Raw genomic sequence first — 4,136 nt, 5'->3', positions numbered from 1 at the left:
TGTCAGTTAGTACAACTGAAAAATCTGAGTTTGCTTGGAAAACTGTCTTTGCCGTCCTCGGAAGGTGAGCGGGTTGTGAGCTGAATCCTTTGGATCTAAGCCGCTTCTCTGAACATACTGGGAGGATAACTGATGGGGATTCGGGGTCTAGCAACCGCTTTGAGGAGAAAGGCGTGAGCGGTGTCATAATGAGATACTTCGGAGCAGGTTGAGGAATGATTGATTTGGTGGAATACAGTTGAGAGAGTTCTAGGGTAGTAGGAAAACTACGGGTGGTTTTATGAGAGTTACAGTCAATCTTAGATACCTATGTGGGCTGGTAGTTCAGATAGGACTGTGGAAGTGTGGAACAGTGGCGGTACGTTGAAAAGAACGACTATGTAGATGAAGACTAAACACGCGTTACGAGCTGGGGCTAGCACTAATTACGCTTACTGGAGAAGGGGGCCTGCTTGGCCTTTGTGATCGCAGCTTATTGGAACACCACCGTAAAAAATAGCTATAGTATAAAATCGGCTAAAGATCTATGGATGGGCTAGAATCCACAAAAAATTTCTACAGCACCCGATCCTGAAATTTTGTTTTTTGCGCCACTTGTCTTCATTTAAAAGAATGATTTTGGGCAAATCAAGATCAATAAATTCGAAGATGCACAGGCTTACGCCGTAGGGCGCTTTTATATAAGGATGGCTAATTCGCCAGGTCAAGCCCATACGCAACACGAGTTAAATGTTGTAAGCATACTTCCTGAATTGCTTACTCAGTGCACCAGTGGAATCCCAACTCATGTTTGCCCACATTTCGGGCAAGACTCCAAATCATCTGGATTTTGTAGTGTTCCATAGTCGATCCACTGTCAGGGTCCAAAAACGTCGAAAGGCACAAGCGAAAGAGTGAGTAACACAGCTCTTCATATTCTCAGAGGGAATATTCGCGTCTACCTTTCTTTGAACTCGGTTGTAGTTGCAGCGAGTACAACCATCCGAGGGACGGCTATTCCAAGCAGCAATTTCCAGAAATTAGAAAAAATTTCTCCTAATGAAAATGTGCGCCCTATGCTCCAAAATTTCCTTACCCAAATTCGTGTTATTTGTTCGCTGGATCTACGGTGAAAAACGCGTTGGCCGACCCTGTTCAAACAGTGCATGAATAAACACTAGGTCGCCTAGGAAGCGACGATGCTGCAGGGGAAATAGGTCAAGCACCAGCAGGCGGGTTTTCATAATCCACGGATATAGGGCGGGCTACCACTTGCGTAGCAGTTCGCTAAACACGCGCAATGAGGGTGATGTCTTTCGTGCGCCCTGAGTAGACAAGTTGGTTGGCGTATTCAGGGAGCGGTCTGACGTAGGCCTCGCAGAGTATTTGGAAGTCCATGGAGTAATACAGGAGCAGGCACCCCGAATCATCCGTAAAATGGTGAATGTTTTTGGGCCTTTTTCTCATGGTGCAGTGAGAAGTCTTTTGCTTCATTCTCAACGCGTACGATGGAGGCGTCCGTAAAGTATTTTCCGAGTGACACGTGGACGCGCTTTTCGTCATTCAGAGGAAGGTGCCATACCAATGACTGTAGTGGCCGGGTACCCAGTAAGTTAGTTTACCAGGAGTGTGTGGCAAAGAATTAAAAATAATAACGCAAGATAATAAAGAGGTCAAGTGGAACAGACATACTAATAGTTGTTCTCTTTAAAATAGTTCATCGTTGGCCCGGGTCAGCGAATAAACAATAATCCACTCATGGTGTTCTAGGGGGCTTCTTCTGAACAGTTCCACATATAATAGATTCCGGAGGAAGATGATCTGTTTTGATACCGGAATTAGCACATGATAATCGCACGAGCGAACTCAGAAGAGAGAGTCTGAGCACATGACCATGTGTGCATTGCGTGACATTGGACGAGTGGGCGTTTTTGTAGTTTTTTGTACTGAAACGAAAGGCTTTTATGAAACTGACGAGGTAATTGACGAAGTGAAAGTACGAAACACCGAACGACCACTGCTTTCAAGCGCCTACATCCATTTAGAAGGCACTGGCATTGGAATTCCAGGATTTAAAGTCATCCGCAAAAAGTGGACATGGGCTAGCAGGAACATCTGGAAGGTCGTCGACATAGATCAGAGACAGCAGTGGTCCCAGGACGGAGGTTTGAGGAACTCCAGTGGAGACCGGTGCCGGAGAAGAGTAGGTCGAGCCAACTTTCACTCGGAATATTCTGTCTAATAGGGGTGCCTTATTCCAGCCTAGAATTCCCCCTTGAATCCCGTAAGATTCGAATTTGTGGAGCAGAGGGACGTGGGGCTTGATCGGATGCTTTTGAGAAGTTGAAAAATATGACGTCCGATATCAGTCCTTCGCCCTAAGCTTGGTTTAACCTGTCCATAAACACGAGCATGTTCGCCACGCCTGGACAGTTTGGGAGGAATCCGCGTTAATCTGGGAATGTCAAGGTTTTTTTATGTGCTAGGCAGAATTTCACACGAACCCCGTTTTTCCGCTGCTGCTAGGCCCGATGAGCCTATCCCACTCGAGATTGGCCAAAAATTGGGGACGCTTGCCGGTCCGGCATCAAGCCGAGATCTGATTGATCGAAAGTGTGGACCCAACAACCAATCATGACCCAGTATTGGCCGAATCACGGTTGCCAGTGTCGCATTCAAAGCGCATCAGAATTTCCAGAAAGTTGTGGCGGCTTACGCTATATGTATGAGGCGCTGTACAAGAGCTCCTGACTTGGTTTTGGGCGTTAGTATACCTTATGCACCTTTGGTGATTGCTTTGACGTGAACGCTGGCTTCAAAGTGCAGTTTTCTGCGAAAACGAGCTCCAAGGGAGCGTCACCGAAAGAATTACTTAGTGCTGCCACCCAGCGCTTAGGGACTCACACAGACACCTTTCCAATCAGACTGCGTCAAAACGCCCAGGGAAACAGAAAGATGAACGTTTTCCCCAAATCTTTGATTGGTAGCAAATCTGGTCGTCCAAAATGCATTGTTGACAGAGCTACAAGTACCAATAGGTGAAATTTGCGGCCACGAAAAAAAACGTCCTCCTTGAAAGTTATAAGACCCGAGCGAACCGGACTCCCTTGGGGCGAAATCTACCCTGCAATTGAAAGTCTTCCTGAAGATGACCAATTCCTCATGCGAACCCTTGAGCAACTGTCCTCCAGCTACCAATTCATTCATCTCCTGCTGGTAGGTGACTTCAACGCTCCAAAGACCTGGATGGAGCTCCAGCACGTCGAATCAGGTGAAATTTTTGCAGTGGCGCTGATTGCAGTCGTTCAACAGAGCGCTTGAACTCAACATATTGCACCCGCCAGATACCGCGCTTGCCAACTATCATCCCTCCTGGATTTCGTCATCACTAACGAAATACACTTCGTTGATCAGGTAACAGTTGTCGCCCCACTGGGACATTGCGACCACTTTGTGCCGACCTTTGATTTCATCTGCTATTGGGCCAGAAATCCGGAACCCCAAACATGATTTCGAAACTTTTGTGGTGCAAACTTCTCAGGAATGCGCATCTCTTTTGAACGAGTTAAACTGGGACCAGCTTCAGTGGAAGACTTGTATCGGACCATTGGCCAGGAAACTCACGAGGTTGGCTGGATGTACTTCCCAGAAAACCAGCACGAAACTTTTGTCAAAATTCTCAGGAATGCGCATCTCTTTTGAACGAGTTAAACTGGGACCAGCTTCAGTGGAAGACTTGTATCGGACCATTCATTGGGAAGCTCACGAGGCTGGCTGGATGTACTTCCCAGAAAACCAGCACGCCGTCGGATGAGCCGCAGGCTGCCTAAAAGGATTTGGCGTCTTCTGGAAAAAAGTCCTCAATTTTTTTGGGACAATTGACCGCAGGAGACACAGAAGATGAGCTGGCATTTCGTAAGATGCGGAACCGCTGTGAAGCAGAAATCCGCCAATGCAACATACGAAAACAAGCCAATATTCTGGACCTTGCTCGGAAAACAGTAATATGCTGTTCAAATACATGAGACATCGCCGCAGAAACAAGCCATTCTCGTTCTCCTTGCGGGAAGGAACATCATCATCATTATCAGCTGTAATAACCGCGTACTGGTCGTACACTGGTTGTAGCTGCCACAGTTTCGTTCACCGATGATTGG

The sequence above is a fragment of the Opisthorchis viverrini genome (assembly GCF_000715545.1).
Source record: "Opisthorchis viverrini unplaced genomic scaffold opera_v5_7, whole genome shotgun sequence".
In the NCBI taxonomy this organism is placed as follows: Eukaryota; Metazoa; Platyhelminthes; class Trematoda; order Opisthorchiida; family Opisthorchiidae; genus Opisthorchis; species Opisthorchis viverrini.
This window is presented reverse-complemented; position numbering follows the sequence as displayed.